Raw genomic sequence first — 20,886 nt, forward strand, 5'->3', positions numbered from 1 at the left:
ATTCAAAAATGGGCAAAGGGTATGAACAGACACTTTACAAAAGAAGACATACATGAGGCCAACAAACATATGAAAAAATGCTCATCATTGCTGGTCATCAGAGAAATGCAAATCAAAACTATATTGAGATACCATCTCACGCCAGTTAGAATGGTGATCATTAAAAAATCTGGAGACAACAGATGCTGGAGAGGATGTGGAGAAATAGGAACACTTCTACACTGCTGATGGGAGTGTAAATTAGTTCAACCATTGTGGAAGACAGTGTGGCGACTCCTCAAGGACCTAGAAATAGAAATTCCATTTGACCCAGCAATCCCATTACTGGATATATATCCAAAGGACTATAAATCGTTCTACTATAAGGACACATGCACACGAATGTTCATTGCAGCACTGTTTACAATAGCAAAGACCTGGAACGAACCCAAATGCCCATTGATGATAGACTGGACAGGGAAAATGTGGCACATATACACCATGGAATATTATGCAGCAATCAAAAGCGATGAGTTCGTGTCCTTTGTAGGGACATGGATGAATCTGGAGAACATCTCAGCAAACTGACACAACAACAGAAAATGAAATACCGCATATTCTCACTCATAGGTGGGTGATGAACAATGAGAAGATATGGGCACAGGGAGGGGAGCCCTACACACTGGGGTCTATTGGGGGGAATAGGGGAGGGACAGCGGTGGTGGGGAGCTGGGGAGGGATAGCATGGGGAGAAATGCCAGATGTGGGTGATGGGGAGGAAGGCAGCAAATCACACTGCCACATGTGTACCTATGCAACTATCTTGCATGTTCTGCACATGTACCCCAAAACCTAAAATGCAATTTAAAAAAAGAAGTTTAAGTAAATAGCCTCACTGAAATGGAGGAGAACTACACTGAGGAATTAATAAAGGATGAAAAGAATCTTAATGGAAAGAGAAAAGGTGGCCCAGGAAGGATGGCAGGGGATGCCAAGTGTGATGCCAGAAGCTGACAGAGTCTCTGCCATTGTTACAGGGAGGTGAGGAGCAGCCAGGTAGCCCGACTTTTCTACTCCTTCACCTGCTGAGGGCAGTCAGAAACAATAGAAGAGTCTGTGAGGGGCAGGGACTAGAGAGAAGGGCAGTGCTCTCAGGAGCTGGAGACACCTGAAAGAAAAAAACAACCCCACATTGATAAGACTGGCATTTTGAAAATAGTGCCAAGAGTTAGGGCAATAGTAGTTTCCATCCCTGCTCTCCAAATGGATCTCTCAAATAGGTGTAGATGACATTCTAGCAGGAAACTTCAGTTACGAAAATCAGTATGAAAACAAGAATGAGCAAACATTTGAGGAAGGCCAAGACCATAAAAAAGAGACAGCTAACTCTCCAATGGAGATCTCAAAAGAAATGGAGCTAATATGGTATTTAGAAAAGAATTCTCAGTAAGTACAGTCAGTCTGCTCAGAAAAATGAAGATAATATAACCACAAAATGAGGACAAGGGTGACCCAAAAAGGTTCAATCAGAGATACTTGAAATAATAGTCTTAAATGTTGAAAGAAATAAACCTCAGTAGAGAAGCTGAGTAACAAGATAGACAGAACAGTTTAGTGAGCTGAAAGGGCAGGTCAAGGAATTCTCCATGGTAGCAGAGAGGGCTAAACACTACTAGGAAATGCAGGATGGAAACCCAGTAAATTAACCTTGATCTAAAAAGAGTTTTAGATGAGAGGCTAGAGAAGACTGAAGGGAAGCAGTAATCACAGAAATAATAAAGATTTATTAGAACCAGAAAGATGTGAAACCTCAACTTGAAGTAGGCTACCAAGTACTTGGCAAGATAAAGAAAGAGAAACCCAACCTAAGACAGACCTCAGTGAAGTTTCAGAACATCAATGATATCAAGAACAGCTTCAAAAGAGGGGGAAGAAAATCATGAGTGAGACTGACATCAAGTTTTCATTCATCTTGTGAAAACATTGTTTCATAAGAAGACTATGAAGACACCAATATTCCCCATATCCTCATAAATACCGAATATTTTCTTTTCTGGTTTTCATCTTTGTCAATTTAAGAGGCAAAATAAAGTATCTCATTGCTTGGATTAATGCTTCTTATTATTAAAGATGTTATTTATATGCCTATTGACTAATTGTGTAGGGTTCTTTTTTTAATTGTAAAGTCATTTTGTTTCTCTTTCCTGGGCTTGCTTTTAATCAAACGTAAAGAAAAACAAAATGTTTTCCCTGGGTGTTGAGAAATTATTTGCCATAGGGCAGGCATCAGAAGCACAGTGTATTTTTGTATATCAAGGGCGGGAGGGTGTTGACTGGTAGAGCTGCTAAGACTGCAGTTCCCACAGAGTGAGATGGCAGTGTCCACAGGACACCTATCCATGTGTCACTCACTTGCTCTGCCAAATGCTAATGAGCTCTCAGCTGTGACCGTGGGATAGATGTCAGAATTCAAAACCTTGAGAGTCACAGTGGAAAATATCTGGTCCAGAGCTCCCTGACTGGTAAGTCTCAGCACATTGGGGTGCTGTGATGGGTTCAAGGTGAACAGAGAGTTGAATTCCTGCAGCTGGACTTGCCCCAAATCCTTGTGGCTTTCTTCCTCCACCAGCCACAGTCCGTCCCCTTCTCTTCCCATTCCCACCAGTTCTCCATCCTGTACCTGAAAAAGAGGCCTGAGATGCATGTGTGTGAACACCACAGCACACGTCTCATCTCTGCCCAGTCCTTCCTGCAAACAGCCTGGGCCTAGAGGAGTGTACACCTGCAGAAGAGATAACGAAAAGAGGCCCATGAAGACCCTGGAAGCAGGTTTAGTGTGGTTTCGATTTCGTGTGATTCAGACTGGATTCTAGGGTCCCAGCACCCACAGAAAAGTCTAGAATAGTGTTACTCAGTGTCCTCCAGGAACCAAACTGCTGTTACTGTCTGCTGTGGGATACATATAAGAACTATGTGCAAACAGTTAGAAATTTTTACAGCAACTTGACATTGGCAGAACATCCAAAGGCAAACTTGTCTGATTGAACTTACTGACTGAACAGTAAGTTCAGTCACTAGGTTGAGGGCCGAGTGCTTTTAAACTCATGTGGTGAGTCGCAAGTGAGGTGAGTTGTGTATTAATCACACACAGTGGGACCTCATATTTGTCTGTAACAGACTGGAGAAAAAAAACACAATGTATTCTGAAGGAGGGCTGAGGCTCTGGTAGGTACATCCCCTTGGCCCCTGGATAACTCACTCTGTGGCAAGGGTGGGGCTGACGGGGTGAAAGGGGCAAGGGGCCTCTGAAGCACAAGTCCAAGGTAGAGACTCCATTTCCTAAGCCTAGGGTAGAACTGCCTTCAGCCCTTGGGACTACCGAGTGGGAGTGAAGGCTGGCCAGGGCTCCCTTTGCTTGCTGTTTCCCGCAGTGTGCCATATAGATGTTGTCTATTTTTTTTTTTTTGAGATGGGGTCTTGCTCTGTTGCCCAGGTTGGAGTGCAGTGGCATAATCTCAGCTCACTGCAGCCGGTTCCTCCCAGGTTCAAGCAACTGAACTGCCTCAGCCTCCCAAGTAGCTGGGACTACAGGCACAGGCTACCTACCATGCCTGCCTAATTTTTGTATTTTCGGTGGAGATGGAGTTTCACCATGTTGGCCAGGCTGGTCTCAAACTCCTCAAGTGATCTCAAGTGATCCACCTGCCTCAGCCTCCCAAAGTGCTGGGATTACAGGTGTGAGCCCCCCTCACCTGGCCTTCAGATGTTGCCATTTTCTATGTGCATCGTGACTTGGTACCTGGGTCCAAGGTGGGTAAGAGGCCCCTACTGAGCCATCCACTGAATGCACCATGATGCTGCCAGCATGGATGGGAGTGGCCACTCCCTTGTCATACCCTGTGACACTTCAAAGGGCACACCTGACCCCAGTCCTCCCTACGCTCATGGCCAGTTTCCTTTGGGGGTTGAAGGACATGAAACATAGCTCCCTTCTCCCTGCAATGCAATCCAGTTTCTGACCCAGGAGGAGGGCAGCTGGGCAGCAAGGAGAGGCCTAACACACCAGAATCAAGAGCAGGCATCAGGGAACATATCGCAGGGTGGCAGAAAGTGGGGCCAAGCATGATTTAGAGCTCCACATCTGGGGACGTGCTCCATTGTCCATTGGATTTACTTGTAAAACACACATTAGTAAGGCAAAATTATGAAGGATTTCAAGGTGGTGCCTGCAGAGCATTAGATCCTAAGCACAGGGCCCCTTGTGAGCCCAGCAGGCCCCATGAGGCTGCACTGGCTGCACATTCAAAAAGTCATCCCCGCCAACCCATGTGACAGACCAAGGCAGAGCTGCCATGGCTGAAGTGCCAATGGCCAGTCCTTCCCTCTCAGAAGTCCTTCCTATCCCCGGCATCGTTGCTGAGCCTCAGGGCTCCTAGAAACACAATTTAAAAATCCATCATTTGGTCTAGAGTTTTCACTTCTCATTGGTGGCCAAACAAAAATTACAACTTCAGTTTCTTAACCCCCAGTCTAGAGACTTCCTCATCTATTAAATGGGGATAATACTGCCACCTTCATGGGGTGATCATAAGGATTAAGTGAGACCATATCTAAAGGTCCTAACAGTGCCTGCACACATATTGCAGTGATTATTGGTGGCACAGCCTGTCCCTGCCTCTGGCCCCCTCTCCATTAGCCAAACTGGTTGCATTCCTGATTTATGAGTCACACATCCAGCTAAGTGCTAAGCCAAGGGCTTACTGAGTATGATGAAACAGAAGCTCTGTGACAAGCAGGGCCAGCTTGGGGGACTGGCATTTGCCAAACAGTGAGCAGGTGTCATATGCCCAGCGTGGTCAAGAGGACACCCCAATGGGTCAGGGATATAAGGTCATTTTCTGTTATTTTTATCTGTAACAAACCAGGTGTTTTTGCTGCGTGGATTTAATTTAACTCATATTTTCTAGTTCTGAAAAACAGACTCAATATTAGAAAACTTAGAATTCAGAAAAACACAAAGGAAAAATAAATTTTTTACCTCCTCACCCAGAGATATGTCCTGTGTAGGAGACCAGAATATGCCACCCCAAAATATGCCACTTCGGCATAAGGATTATTTTAAGCTGAAGGCAGCGGAGAATTAGTTACAAAAAGTTATCTGCCATCACCTCCCACCAACCCCTCCCCCTGCCATTTGCCTAAAAGTAGGACATAAATTTACTTTTCAGTGGTCACTAAACAAGAGGAAAGAGTTCCTCCCCTCTCTACCAGGAAAGGCAAAAGTTGATCACTGAAGACAAATTTAGACCCTATCAGCCTGGAGAGGGCACCAGAGGAATCTACATTAACAAGCTTTACTACCTAGCCTTTATCTACTGTCTATCTGCCTTCCCACAATCTTTCACTCTTAGAGACTCAAAGTCCTTTTCCTTTGTCTTGTCACTTCTCTAAAAATTTACTGGTTTTTGTTGAATATCCTACATATGCTGGAATTCCAAGACACTTTTTTGAGATTTACCCATTTGCCTAGATATCTCCCATGTATATGTAAAATATACATGTTAAAAAGCTTCTGTTTGCTTTTCTCTTATTAATCTGTTTTTCATTACAGGGCTAATCACAGCTAAGAACTAAGAGTGGAAAGAACGTTATTCTTTCCTTCCCTGCACCTGTGAACAGAGCTCTATGTCCTTCCAACGGAGGCTATTAGTGCCTGCCCAGACCCACACACCTGACCCTGCACCCATCCCCAGATGTAGTGGATGTGTCTGGTTAACAGCTCACCTGGCTTCTTCTCCTAAGGCCTGCCCTTAGCTGAAGGGAGCCCCCTTACCAGGAGAAGCCTTGCTGCTTATATTAATATCAGTGACAGTCCATGCTAATGACCAACTAAGAGTATATGTTGGTGGAGAGAATGGTTACAAAAGCCCAGCCCCTTTGCTTCTAAGCAATTTCTGTCCTTTAACTCCAAAGTGACCCATAGGATCAGGCTGAGGCTAGACTAATCGTGAAACCACATCTTTGCCCAGCTCATCCTGCCCCATTTTGCTTCTCTCCCTCCCTCCTTCACACTCCCCTCCCAAGTGTGCCCCTAGGAGTTACTTGCACAAAAGCTCCATCTCAGGCTCTGTTTCTAGGGACTAAAACCAAGACAATATACATACCCTCTTGCTGGATATATTTCTTCTGCCCCTCCAGTCTCACTCTCCCCTTCACACTCCCTACCCTGCTCTGTGTCCCAGGAGATTGACCTGAATGCACATGTCAACAGGCTCTCTTGCCCACTGGCTTCTAATGGGGTTTGACCAATGGGAGGCACTAGCTTTAGAGGGGAAGGGTCTGCAGCAGCACCCTGACATTGAGGCCAGGCTTTATTTCCCTAGCTCCTTCCTTGCAGGTTTCTTGAGTCAACCATGTCCTCTACATACTTCTCCACCAGAAAAGGGTGTAGAAACAAGAAAAGCCTGAGAGATTGTGCAGTTAAGTCTCCCTGATGACTTCAGGGAGAGCTCAGGGAAGTGAGGAGAATGGAAGACAGATGGTCAGTTGTTTTGAGTAGAGAGTTACAGATGCTCTAGCAGTCAGGGTTCTCAGGTGTAAGCAACAGAAATTGATTGGAGAATTAAAGTTTTTAAAAAGGATTTATTAAAATAATCTGGGGAACTCACAGCATTTCTGGGATGGCTGGAGGCTGAGGCTTGGAGGCTATCAAGGGACAACTTCCTAAATCTTTCCACCAACCCTAGACTCTGGAAACTGCCCTGAGCACTGCTGCCACACTTATATTCAAAACTTTTTATATTTCTGAGATAAAAGTTTAACTGGGTGTCTTGAATTTTATCTGCAACCCTATTGGGGTTATGCAAAATGCTCATCAAGTGCCCCGAGTGGGAGGATCGTTGTGAAAGTTGCACTGTACTTTATCTGCATGTCTTTATCTGGGCTTTATCTGCATGTTTACTTCACATGACTCCTCTCACCCTGGGGAGATGGGAGAATTACCCTTATTTTACGAAGAAGAAATTGAAGTTTAACACAGGTTCTGGATGTTTCCAAAGCTTGTGGTATTAGCAAAAACTCCCAAGTGGGCAGTTCTCAAATTTTAATGTGTGAGACTACATGAAACTCACCTGGGTTGCCTGTTAAAATGCAGATCTCTACATTCATCCCCCCAGAACTTCTGATTCAGTAAGGGCCCAGGAATATGCATCTTAACAACTTTCCTCTATCCCACCCACATTGATTCTGAGGCAGGGGATTTTAAAGACTGCAGAGGCTCATCTATACTAGCTTTAGATATAGATATAGATATAGATACAGATCTATCTATCCATCTGTCTGTCTATCTGACATAGAGATTAACACTTGGGTTAGTTTTGAGGGTCACATACACAGTACTCATCTATATTTCTTCCATAGTGAAGTCTGTACTGGTAAATTAAGAGACATTTGTGTGTCCCTAGAGTATGTCCTTTTTGACACCCTTCAGAAAATTTTCATTCCATGCAAGAGACAAGCCAAATCACTGACTTTGCCAAAAGATGGGAAACAGCTGTGTCCACAGCTTGCTGAAAAATTGCAACCCCAGTGATTTCTCGCCAAAGCTCCTTGCTATTTTGGAAATGGAGCTGGGCAGGAGGGAAGAGTACATAAATTAAAAATGGTAGCTAGAAGCCATGTGGAGAGCAGGTCAAGGGGTAATTTCTCCTTAGCTTCGGTTAGTTTTGAGAGTCACATACAAAGTACTCATCTGGCTTTCCTTGGTGAAGGTGAGAGTTGGTCCAAAATCATCAGAAACAACCTGCAAGTCATTCTCCTCATTGACGGAAAACCAAAGTATAAGACATTGGCAATTGATATGGAAAGAATCTCCTAAAGTCACAGCCAATGAAACTATGGTTCATCAAACACTGTCTGGGCTCTCAGGTCCTGGCTGATAATAATTTTATCTAAACAGTGGTATCAGTTAAATAAGCTGTGATTGCTCAGCCACTTACTAAGAACTTGTTTCATCTTTTAAAATGAACTAGAATGGGACAGTGTCATTTCTTCAATCTGAAGAGAAATTGTTGCCACATACTATGTATAATACTATAATATGTGACCTTTTGCATGGTTATTACAAACACATTCTTAGAAAATATTGAACAACCCCTAAATTTATGGTCATTTTTTTCTGAGCAATGGTGCCAAGATACTTCAATGGGTAAAGAATAGTTTCTAAACACACATGCTATGACAACTGAATATCTACCTGCAAAAGAATGAAATGCACCCCCCACCTCACACCATATACAAAAACTAAGTCAAAAGGATCAAAGATCTAAATGTAAGTGCTAAAATCATAAAACACCAAAAGGAAAATATACGTGTAAATCTTTATGATCTTGGATTATTCAGTTGTTTCTTAGAAATGACCCAAAAGCACAAGCAACAACAATGAAATACAAATATAATGAGCATCATTAAAACTGAAAACTTTTGATTCAAAGGACACCATGAAGAAAGTGAAAAGACAATCCACAGAATAGGAGAAAAATTTGACAAATTATATATTTGGTAAGGAACTAATCTCAAAGAACTCTTAACAACTCAATAATAAAAAAAGATAAATAATGCAATTGAAACATCAGCAAAGGACCTGAATAGACATTTCTTTATAAAAGATATTGGGGAGGAGGGGAAGATGGCGCTGTAGGACCAACTCAGGATTGCAGCTCCCAGTGAAATTGCAGAGGGTGAGTGCACGCCGCATTTCCATATGGATCTTTATTGCCCACAGACCAGGTGTAGGAGCTCCACGGGCTGCCAGCACATTAGTTTGGGCTGGCGTGGCTGTTTGGGCCAGGGCTGCAGCGCAGCAGCACTCTGTACAAAATACACTGGTGTGGTTGCCCTGTTAAACTGGCAATTGGAGATTTTGGAAGGCAGATTAGCACATTCATCTGATTAAATGGGACTTAAACAGAAAGCCAGGCCAGGAGATTCCCAGGCAGCAATGTGGTTTGAGCTGGCGCAATGGGTCACTGCACAGGAAATCACACAGATCCCGGCGCCCTTGCAGCAGGTGATTGGAACAGCTGGAAGAGAGTCAACCGTTCAACTTAAAAAAAAAAAAAAGGGCTCTGAGGCAGGGAGCCAGGTGATCAGGCTCGGCGGGTCACACCCTCACAAAAACAAACAAAACAGCAATTGGAAACACTCAGGGTTCAGTTTCACGGCAAGCACAGCTGAACTCAGGACAGTGCAGCTCAGTGGGGGAGGGGCATCCGGCACTACCTAGGCTACGGAGGTACTCTGCCATTGCCAAGACAACCCGCCATAACAGAGAGAGTCTGCCACTAGGGAGGTGGGCCACCATCGCCACTGCAGTTCTAACCACACCCATATAAACAGGACTACAGGGAAATACACACAGTGGCAGGGCGGAGCCCACGACAGCAGGGCAGAGCCTACGGCAGCTCAGCATAGCCACTACAGGCAAGAAGTGACTAGACTGCCTCCTCGCTGGGCAGGAAAGTGCAACGGATACTCATAAATAAAGCCCTAACTCCCCGTGACAGAGCACCTGAGGGGAAAAAAAGGGGGGCTTTATGAGTTTTGCTGCAGCAGACTTAAATGTACCTACCTAGCAGCCCTGAACAATGGAGCTCACAGCTCAGAACTAGAGCTCCTGTAAAGTACAGACCATCTCCTCAAGCAGATCCCTGACCCCCGTAGATCCAAAAAGTCACCTCACAAAGGACTGATCAGACTGACATTTGGCGGGCATCATTCAGGGACAAAGATAGCAGAAGAAAAATCTGGTAGCAACCCTCATGGTTCCGCAGCTGCTACAGGAGATTCCCAGGCAAGCAGGGCCTGGAGTGGACCTCAGCAGTCCTACAGCAGTGGGGCCAGACTGTTAGAAGGAAAACTAAGAAACAGAAATACTTCACCATCAACAATCTGGATGTCCACTCAGAGACCCAATCGGAAAATCAGCAACCACTCAGATGACATGTGGATAAATCCACAAAGATAGGAAGAAACCAGCGCAAAAAGGAGGAAAACACCCGAAACCAGAACACCTTGCCTTCTACAAGGGATCACAACTCCTCACCAGCAAGGGAACAAAGCTGGACAGAGAATGAGAGTGATGAAATGACAGAATCAGACTTCAGAAGGTGGGTAATGAGAAACTTCTGTGATAAAAGAACATGTTCTAAATCAATGCAAAGAAACTAAGAACCTTGAAAAAAGATTTGAGGAAACGATAACAAGAATGGACAACTTAGAAAGGAATATAAGTGAATGGAAGGAGCTGAAAAACACAACATGAGAACTTCGCAAAGCATGCACAAGTTTCAACAGCCGAAATGACCAAGCAGAAGAAAGAATATCAGAAGTCGAAGATCAACTCAATGAAATAAAACGAGAAACCAAGATTAGAGAAAAAAAGCACAAAAAGGAATGAACAAAGTCTCCAAGAAATGTGGGACTATGTGAAGAGACCTAATCTACGTTTGATAGGTGTACCTGAATGTGTCGAAGAAAATGAATCCAAGCTGGAAAATACTCTTCAGGATATTATCCAGGAAAATGTCCCTAACCTAGCAAGGCAAGCCAATATTCAAGTCCAGGAAATACAGAGAACACCACAAAGATATTCCGCAAGAAGAGCAACACCAAGGCACATAATCGTCAGATTGGCCAGGGTTGAAAGGAAGGAGAAGATACTAAGGGCAGCCAGAGAGAAAGGTCGGGTAACCCACAAAGGGAAGCCCATCAGACTCACAGCAGATCTCACAGCAGAAACTCTGTAAGCCAGAAGAGAGTGGGGGCAATATTTAACATCCTTAAAGAAAAGAACTTTCAACCCAGAATTTCATATCCAGCCAAACTGAGCTTCAGAAGTGAAGGAAAAATAAAATCCTTTGCAAACAAGCAAGTACTCAGAGATTTTGTCACCACCAGGCCTGCTTTACAAGAGCTTCTGAAAGAGGCACTACACATAGAAAGGAACAACCAGTACCAGCCATTCCAAAAACATACCAAATGCTAAAGAGCATCAACAAAATGAAGAATCTGCATCAACTAATGGGCAAAACAGTCAGCTAGCATCAAAATGGCAGTATCAAATTCACACATAACAATATTAACCCTAAATGTAAATTGGCTAAATGCACCAATCAAAAGACACAGAGTTGCAAATTGGATAAAAAGCCAAAACCCATTGGTGTGCTGTATCCAGGAAACCCATCTCACATGCAAGGATACACAAAGGCTCAAAATAAAGGGATGGAGGAAGATTTACAAAGCAAATGGAGAGCAAAAAAAAAGCAGGAGTTGCAATTCTCATCTCTGTTAAAAAAGACTTTAAAGCAACAAAGATCAAAAGAGATGAAGAAGGACATTACATAATGATAAAAGGATCGATACAACAAGAAGAGCTAATGATCCTAAATATATATGGACCCAATACAGGAGCACCCAGATATATAAGGCAAGTTCTTAATGACTTACAAAGAGACTTAGACTCCCACACAATAATAGTGGGAGACTTTAACACTCCACTGTCAATATTAGACAGATCAACCAGACAGAAAATCAACAAGGATATCCAGGACTTGAACTCAGACCTGGAACAAGCAAACCTGATAGACATTTACAGAACTCTCCACCCCAAATCCACAGAATATACATTCTTCTCAGCACCACATCACACCTACTCTAAAATTGACCACATAATTGGAAGTAAATCACTCCTCAGCAAATGCAAAACAACGGAAATTATAACAAACAGTCTCTCAGACCATAGTGCAATCAAGTTAGAACTCAGAATTCAGAAACTAACCGAGAACCACTCAGCTTCATGGAAACTGAACAACTGGCTCTTGAATGTTGACTGGATAAACAATGAAATGAAGGCAGAAATAAAGAAGTTCTTCGAAACCAACAAGAACGAAGACAGAACATACCAGAATCTCTGGGACACATTTAAAGCAGTCTCTAGAGGAAAATATATAGCAATAAGTGCCCACATGAGAAGAGTGGAGAGATCCAAAATTGACACCCTAATGTCAAAATTGAAAGAGCCAGAGGAGCAAGACCAAAAAAACTCAAAACCTAGCAGAAGACAAGAAATAACTAAGATCAGAGCAGAACTGAATGAGACAGAGACATGACAAACCCTTCAAAAAAATCAATAAATCCAAGAGCTGGTTTTTTGAAAAGATCAACAAAATAGACAGATCACTGGCCAGACTGATAAAAAAGAAAAGAGAGAACAACCAAATAGATGCAATAGAAAACGATAAAGGGGAAATTACCACAGTTTCCACAGAAATTCAAACCATCATCAGAGAATATTACAAACCACTCTATGCACATAAACTAGTAAACCTGGAAGAAATGGATAAATTCCTGGACCCTTGTGTCCTCCCAAGCCTAAACCAGGTGGAAGCCAAAACTACGAATAGACCAATAACAAGGTCTGAAGTCAAGGCAGCAGTTAAGAACCTACCACACACAAAAAGCCCAGGTCCAGATGGGTTCACAGCTGAATTCTACCAGATACACAAAGAGGAGCTGGTACCATTCCTTCTAAAACTATTCCAAATCATCCAAAAAGAGGGAATCCTTCCCAGATCATTTTACAAGACCAACATTATCCTGATATCAAAACCTGGCAGAGACTCAACAAGAAAAGAAACTTCAGGCCAATATCCATGATGAACATAGATGCAAAAATCTTCAATAAAATACTGGCAAGCCGATTGCAACAGCATATCAAAAAGCTTATCCACCATGATCAAGTAGGATTCATCCCGGAGATGCAAGGCTGGTTCAACATACGCAAGTCTATAAACATAATTCACCACATAAATAGAACCAAAAACAAAAACCACATGATTATCTCAATTGACGCAGAGAAGCCCTTTGACAAAATTCAAAAACCCTCAATAAACTCGGTATTGATGGAATGTATCTCAAAATAATAAAAGCTATTTATGACAAACCAACAGCCAATATCATACTGAATGGGCAAAATCTGGAAGCATTCCCTTTGAAATCCGGCACTAGACAAGGATGCCCTCTCTCACCACTCCTATTCAATATAGTACTGGAAGTTCTAGTCAGAGCAATCAGACAAGAAAAAGAAATAAAGTGTATTAAAATAGGAAAGGAGGAAGCCAAATTGTCTCTATTTGCAGAGGACATGATAGTATATCTAGAAGACCCCACTGTCTCAGCCCAAAAACTCCTGAAACTGATAAGCAACTTCAGCAAAGTCTCAGGATACAAAATCAATGTGCAAAAATCACAAACATTCCTATACACCAATAACAGACTTAAAGAGAGCCAAATCAAGAATGAAAACTGCCATTCACAATTGCTACAAAGAGAATAAAATACCTTGGAATACAACTTACAAGAAACGTAAGGGACCTCTTCAAGGAAAACTACAAACCACTGCTCAACGAAATAAGAGAGGACACAAACAGATGGAGAAACATTCCACGTTTATGGTTAGGAAGAATCAATATGAAAATGGCCATACTGCCCAAAGTAATTTACAGACTCAATGCTATCCCCATCAAGCTACCACTGACTTTCTTCACTGGAAAAAACCACCTTGAACTTCATATGGAACCAAAAGGGAGCCTGCATAGCCAAGTCAATTCTCAGCAAAAAGAACACAGCAGGAGGCATCATACTACCAGACTTCAAACTACACTACAAGGCTACAGTAATCAAAACAGCATGGTACTGGTACCAAAACAGAGATATAGACCAATGGAACAGAACAGAGGCATCAGAGGCAACACAACATATATACAACCATACAATCTTTGATAAACCTGACAAAAACAAGCAATGGGGAAAGGACTCCCTGTTTAATAAATGGTGTTGGGAAAACTGGCTAGCCATGTGCAGAAAGCAGAAACTGGACCCCTTCCTGACACCTTACACTAAAATTAACTCCAGATGGATTAAAGACTTAAACATAAGACCTGGCACCATAGAAACCCTAGAAGAAAATCTAGGCAACACCATTCAGGACATAGGAGTAGACAAGGACTTCATGACCAAAACACCAAAAGCATTGGCAACAAAAGCCAAAATAGACAAATGTGACCTAATCAAACTCCACAGCTTCTGCACGGCAAAAGAAACAGTCACTAGAGTGAATCGGCAACCAACAGAATGGGAAAAAATTTTTGCAGTTTACGCATCTGACAAAGGGCTGATGTCCAGAATTTACAAAGAACTAAAACAGATTTACAAGAAAAAAACAAGCCCATTCAAAAATGGGCAAAGGGTATGAACAGACACTTTACAAAAGAAGACATACATGAGGCCAACAAACATATGAAAAAATGCTCATCATCACTGGTCATTAGAGAGATGCAAATCAAAACCACATTGAGATACAATGTCACACCAGTTAGAATGGTGACCATTAAAAAATCTGGAGATAACAGATGCTGGAGAGGATATGGAGAAACAGGGACACTTTTACACTGCTGATAGGACTGTAAATTAGTTCAACCATTGTGAAAGACAGTGTGGCGATTCCTCAAGGACCTAGAAATAGAAATTCCATTTGACCCAGCAATCCCATTACTGGGTATATAACCAAAGGACTATAAATTGTTCTAGCATAAGGACACATGCACACGAATGTTCATTGCAGCATTGTTCACAATAGGAAAGACCTGGGACCAACCCAAATGCCCATCGATGATAGACTGGACTGGGAAAATGTGGCACATATACACCATGGAATATTATGCAGCAATCAAAAATGATGAGTTCATGTCGTTTGTAGGGACATGGATGAATCTGGAGAACATCATTCTCAGCAAACTGACACAACAACAGAAAGTGAAACACCGCATATTCTCACTCGTAGGCGGGTAATGAACAATGAGAACACATCAACACAGGGAAGGGAGCACTACACACTGGGGTCTATTGAGGGGAATAGGGGAGGGACAGCGTCGGGGGGAGCTGGGGAGGGATAGCATGTGGAGAAACGCCAAATGTGGGTGAAGGGGAGGAAGGCAACAAAACACACTGCCACGTGTGTACCTATGCAACTATCTTGCATGTTCTGCACATGTACCCCAAAACCTAAAATGCAATAAAAAAAGAAAAGAAAAAAAGACGATATGCAAATGGCCAATAAACACATGAAAAGACACTCAGCATCATTAGCTAGAAAAGAAATGCATATCACAAACCACAGGGAGATACCAGTTCACACGCACTAGGATGGGGCTATAATAAAAAAAAGAGAGAATAAGTGTTGGCAGAAATGTAGAGAATTTGGAAATCTCATATACTGCTGGTGGGAAGACAAAATGATACAACTGCTTTCAGTCTGCAGTTCCATAAAAGGTTGGACAGAGTGGTTCCATAACCCAGAAATTCCTCTAGGGTATACATCCAAGATAAATGAAAGCCTATATCCACACAAAAACTTGTTCATGAGTGTTCTTAGCAATCTTATTTATAATAGCCAAAAAGTAGAAACAACCAAATGTCCATCAATTAATGCATAGAGTATGTATATGCAATGGAATATTATTTGGCAGCTTGACAAAAAAGTGAAGTACTGATATATACTAAGAGATTGATGAACCTTGAAAACGTTATGCTAACTGAAAGAAGCCAGTTATAGGAGGCCGCATATTGTATAATTCCATTTATATGAAATGTTTAGAAATAGACAATTCTATAGAAAAGTAGATTCGTGGTTATGTAGGTCTGGGGGTTTGGGAGGAAATGAGAGTGTTTCCATTTGATGCAATGACAATGTTCTAAAATTGATTGTGAGGGTAGTTGCATAACCCTGAGAATTTTTAAAAAATCATTTAATTGTATGCTTTAAATTGACCAATTGTATGGTATATGAATTATACGTCAACAAAGATGACATTTTTTAAACGATGAGCAACACATTTTGGAATGTTTATTGACTAAAGAAAATAGAAAAGCACATTTGGATTTTAACAGCAATGATCAAGGAGAGATATTGACTAGTGAACTTGTGTAGTCCTTAAGGACAACATAGCACTAGCCACAGTCCCCAAAAGACATGGGTCCTGACTAGGAAGATACTGGAAGACCACTGTTCTCTGAGATGAACCACTAGCCTGCCACATCTGCCGTTGGCCATAGGGTTTGGTAGGGGAAATGGCTTCCCCATGGTACCCAGCAGCATGCAAGGCAGGAGCCTGCTGAGAGCGACAGCTGGAACTGACAGGACAGAAGACGGAAGCAAGGAAAGTCCTGTTTGTCTTTGGTGAAATAGGCCTGAATTCTTCTGTCCCCAAGGAGATGCCCAGAAGACAACAGACAAGCTAATGAACTGGAAGGCAGCCAAAAGGAAAAGTGAAAATCTCACTTGCCTTCTCCCTAGTGCTACCCTTGGGACCTGCCAGTCTTCTCTGAGGGCATATTTACTTTCCTCTTTCCCTTTGATCATCTCAGAGGTGCTGCCCATCCTTGAAGCTTCACCTCTGCTTCAAGAGTACCACAGAGTAGATTCTTCAAGGTAGGTACTGCCATAACTTTGTGTTTATAACTGTGGGCTGTCCCAACTCGGTCATGAAATTCAGCTCTCTCCCCCACCAAACATGTTTATAGCTTACTATTCTAAGGCATGAAATATTGCTAGGATTGTAACAGTACTCTCTATTTTTCTAGAAATTGCCCAAAATGCTTTTTTTTGAGATGGGCTTTCACTCTTGTTGCCCAGGCTGGAGAGTAATGGTGCAATCTTTGCTCACTGCAACCTCCGCCTCCCAGGTTCAAGTGATTCTCCTGCTTCAGCCTCCCAAGGAGCTAGGATTACAGGCATGTGCCACCACACCCCCGGCTAATTTTGTATTTTTAGTAGAGACGGAGTTTCTCCATGTTAGTCAGGCTGGTCTTGAACTCTTGATCCGCCCACCTCAGCCTCCCCAGTTGCCGGGATTACAGGCTTGAGCCACCACACCTAGCTCAAAACACTTCTCTTATCTTTCCTCTTTGTTTCTCCTTGAATAAATCTGACAATTTTTAAATGTGTACCTTTTTATTAGTCTGTTAAGGCTGCCATAACAAAGTAGCATAGACTGATGGCTTAACCAAGAGATACTTATTTTCTCATGGTCCTGTAGGCTAGAAATCTAAGATCAAGGTGTCAACAGGTTGGTTTCTCCTGAGACCTCTCTCTTTGGCTTGTAGGTGGATGTCTTCTCCCTCTGTCTTCACATGGTCTTCCCTCAGGAGAAGGTTGTGTGTCTGTGTCCTCATCTCATCTCATCTTATGACACCGGTCATATTGGATTAATGCCTACCAAATGACCTCATCTTACCTTAATTACCTCTTTAAAGGCCCTGTCTTCAATTATAATCACATCCTGGGACACTGGGGAAAGGACTTCAAGCTGTAAGTTTTAAGGTTACACAGCTCAGCCCATATCACCTTGCATTTCTTTTTATAAAATAACATTTATGATTTTCTCACATAAGAAATAGGTGCTTCATGTAGAAAACTGTACTATGCTGGTAAGAAAAAGGTAAACAAAATTACCCATAGTCTTATCTACCAGGGATAACTATTATTAACATTTTGCCTACTGTGTCCCAAAACTTGATTCAGTACATAGACATGCATAGATTCTAAAAATTGAGACTATACAATAATACGATTCCATTTCCTACCTTTATCTGCCAACACTTCTCCTGTTTCTTTCTTCCTTTGTCTGCTTCTTCCTCATCATAGATGATATATTTTTTCCTTTGTCACTTGTCTTTCAATCGGCTAATTATTTGAAAACTATTTATTTGGTACCTACTATGTGCCAGGCACCATGCTGGGTTCTAGGGTTACATCTGAGGCTTCTAGTTTAGCAGTAGCTTTTAGTCTCTCGGCTAAATCCTGTCTCCACCCACCTTTCTTTCCTTGCTGCTTCTCCCTGTCTCTGCCTAGTTCCTCAATTCTACACCAGAGAGGATACAGGGGACAGATGGCAAAGACTGGATTCTCGTTGGAGGGAGAATAAAGAGAAGAGTTTGAATGGGCATTAACACAATTCTCCTTAAGAGAAAGGAGGACAGGAAGCGGAGAACATTTAGAAGGCAATACATCTTATCCATCCACATGTCTAACTGCCCCTTCCTCTTCCACGTGACACAGTATGGATCTCACCTTCTTACTCAGACTCAAATGGTCTCCCAGGGAATTGATAGTACCTGTAAAATCCCAACAAGCAGCACCCTTACTATGTAATGTTCTCCTAGAGTGACCAACAGAAGCCTGGGAACAAAGTCCCAGGGGATGCCTAGGAGGGGTGGTCCTCAGGATCATACTGCCCCTCTGGTGGCTGGTTTACTCAGGAAGGGCTGGTGACTTTCCTTGGCCAAGGCCTTGCCCATCATGGCCTCATTTCTGCTTGAATAGGGAGGCTTACTTTGATCCTTTCTTCTTACCTCACTTCCTTACATATCCAGACAATGTATCCTGCTTGTTGCTTGACCTCTTTCCACAAAGTCAGCAGATCTAACCAGTCAGTTTTAAAAACACCCTGAAGGTGACTCCCTTAAACTGCTCCAAAGGTACCTAGCACCATAGGAGGCTTGATGGCCTGTGCTTTAGACTCGTTTTCTTAGTCACTGGAATTTATCTTTAGGGAAAAAGCATTCTTTTTTTTTTTTTTTTTTTTTTTTTTTTGAGACGGAGTTTCACTCTTGTTACACAGGCTGGAGTGCAATGGCGCGATCTTGGCTCACCGCAACCTCCGCCTCCTGGGCTCAGGCAACTCTCCTGCCTCAGCCTCCCGAGTAGCTGGGATTACAGGCACGCGCCACCATGCCCAGCTACTTTTTTGTATCTTTAGTAGAGACGGGGTTTCACCATGTTGACCAGGATGGTCTCGATATCTTGACCTCGTGATCCACCACCTCGGCCTCCCAAAGTGCTGGGATTACAGGCTTGAGCCACCGCGCCCGGCCGGGAAAAAGCATTCTAAATGCAATTTTCCTCCCTGCTATGGTCTGAATTTTGGTGTCCCCCTGAAATTCATATGTATAAATCTAACCCCCAATGCAACAGTATTAAGAGGTGGGACCTTCAGGAAGCAATTGCCATCATGGTTCTGCCTTAATGAACGAGATTGGCGCCCTTATAAAAGAGGTTGAGGGGAGCTCACTGACCCTTCCACCATGTGAGAACACAGCAAGAGGTGCCATTTTTGAAGCACAGAGCAAGTCTTCATCAGACACTGAATCTGTTGAATCTGATCTTGGACGTCCTAGCCTCCAGAGCTGTGAGCAATAGTTTTCTGTTGCTTATAAATTACTCAGTATAAGGTATTTCAGTCTAGGCCAGAAAAGAGTAAGACACTCCATGTTGTCTTTTACTCCTTAAATAACTTTTGGGGGTCATTAGCCTTTTAAGGAGGTGGCAGCTATTTTCCTGTGCTGTTTGTTTGTTTTTTCACTCCTTGACATTTTCTGACCTTAGTACAACTAGCCTCTTCATTAGGCTGTTTCTACAGCAACTGTAGTTGGCAGTAAATTTTTCTCTCAGGTGGACATTAGAAATTAGATTATATTCCTTTGGGTATATATTTAGTAATGGGATTGCTGGGCTGAATGGTATTTCTGTCTTTCAGTCTTTTAAGGATTTTCCACACTGTCTTCCAGAATGGCTGAACTAATTTACATTCTCACCAACAGTGTATAAGTGTCCTTTTTCTCCACAACCTCACCAGCATCTGTTACTTTTTGACTTTTTAATAATAACCATTCCAACTGGTGTTAGATGGTATCTCATTATATTATAAAGACACATGCATATGCATGTTCATTGCAACATTATTCACAATAGAAAAGACATGGAATCAACCTAAATGCCTCTTAGTGATTGACTGGATAAAGAAATTGTGGTACATACACACCATGGAATACTATGCAGCCATAAAAAGAATAAGATCATGTCCTTTGCAGTAACATGGATGGAGCTGGAGGCCATTATTCTTAGCAAACTAACACAGGAACAGAAAAACAAATGCCACATGTTCTCACTGATAAGTGGGAGCTTAATGATGAGAACACATGGACACATACAGGGAAACAACACACACTGGGGCCTATGGAGGGTAGAGAGTGGGAGGAGGGAGAGGATCAGGAAAAATAACTAATGGGTACTAGACTTAATGCCTGGGTAATGAAATAATCTATACAATAAACCCCCATGACACAAGTTTACCTATGTAACAAACTTAATACTTGTACCCCTGAACTTAAAAGTTAAAAAACAAAACAACAACAATAAAAAAAGAAAGAAATTAGATATCATTATTAGATGTAAGAAACATATTTGGCCCAATCAAAATTTGAATTCAATCAACAGAATTGTTTTAATTATTGGAATTTTAAAATTGCTCAAAGCAATCAATCAATTATCTAGTATCCCTTGGGTCCCTACCTGGTACCTAGCACTGTGCTATTAGTGTGGCATATAAAACACTTACCTATCTGAACCCTTTATGCTTCTGTAATCTTATTGGGAGCTTCTGGCTTATTTAAGAATTAATGAAAAGTAGAGCTATGCAAAATTAAATAATATTTCTTACCCATCAGAATGGCAAGTTAAAAAGTCTGATAATATTACCTGTTGAAAGGATGTATGCTAACAGGTTCTCTCATACATTGCTGGTGGAAGTGCAAATAAAACTATCCATTTTGGAGGGCAATCGGCAGAGTGTATTCATGTTTAAAATGTGCACATCAGAGTGACTCAGCAATTTCAGTCTTCAGTATCTGCTTTAGAAAACCTCTTAACCAAATGTTACAGTGCTTTTAGAATTTGTCTAGCAGGCTTTCCTGTTTTTGCTGGAAAGCCCCAATGAATTTTTTAAAAAAAAA

The 20,886-nt window shown here is 42.2% G+C and overlaps 1 protein-coding gene and 1 non-coding gene across 4 annotated transcripts in view; one reads left to right on the plus strand and one right to left on the minus strand.

Annotated features, from left to right (window-relative positions):
- BAALC (BAALC binder of MAP3K1 and KLF4) overlaps positions 1 to 20,886 on the minus strand; it is a 95,078-nt gene that overhangs the window by 30,322 nt on the left and 43,870 nt on the right. The gene's annotated exons all lie outside the window — the stretch shown is intronic.
- On the plus strand, positions 20,805 to 20,866 carry LOC118148684 (U7 small nuclear RNA). The gene has a single exon (XR_004735602.1). It is a non-coding gene; the product is annotated as a U7 small nuclear RNA (small nuclear RNA).

Source organism: Callithrix jacchus, chromosome 16, assembly GCF_049354715.1.
Source record: "Callithrix jacchus isolate 240 chromosome 16, calJac240_pri, whole genome shotgun sequence".
Taxonomy (NCBI): domain Eukaryota; kingdom Metazoa; phylum Chordata; class Mammalia; order Primates; family Cebidae; genus Callithrix; species Callithrix jacchus.